Here is a 680-nt window from a genome sequence, read left to right as displayed (position 1 = left end):
TCTCACACACAGAATTCTCCCTCACAGAATGCTCCCTCACACAGAGAATTCTCCCTCACACACAGAATTCTCTCTCACACAGAGAATTCTCACACAGAATTCTCTCTCACACACAGAATTCCCCTTCACACATTTTTTCCCCTTGTCCTTTTAGATGCTTAAACCCATTCCTGCCTGACCTAGGAACTCCTGCAGATCTGGAGCCTGACTCTGTGGCTGTCTCAGGATTCTGAGATGTCTGGCAGCTTCTTGGCTTAGGTATTCTCAGTACTGTTTTCTAGTGGCCAGCCCTGATGGTCAGCCCTGATGGTCAGCCCCGACGGTCAGCCATGATGGCCAGCCCTGACAAGTTCATTCATTTCCTATACAGGGCATCATAGATCTTGCTGGCTTCATTCATTATGATGGACCCAGGCTGAAGCTACTACCAAGGATGTAACTATGGGTTCTACCCCCTTGTGGAAAATTCCCAGGAAGGTAGGACACTCTTGTTCCAGGGCCCTGAGGAAGGGTCAAGGACAGCTTTAGCATTGGTGTTGATTTTGAGGGGAGGTGTTGCCAGAGCCAGGAAGAGGGGACATATCACAGAGGACAGAACGAAGACTCCATCCTCAAGGCAGACTAGGTGTTTTGAGAAAAAGCAGGAACCAGGAGGAGCCTGGTCTAGACTATATCGCCAC

This window comes from Phodopus roborovskii, unplaced genomic scaffold (genome assembly GCF_943737965.1).
Source record: "Phodopus roborovskii unplaced genomic scaffold, PHOROB, whole genome shotgun sequence".
In the NCBI taxonomy this organism is placed as follows: domain Eukaryota; kingdom Metazoa; phylum Chordata; class Mammalia; order Rodentia; family Cricetidae; genus Phodopus; species Phodopus roborovskii.
The sequence above is the reverse complement of the archived record's forward strand: the minus strand, read 5'-3'. Positions refer to the sequence as shown.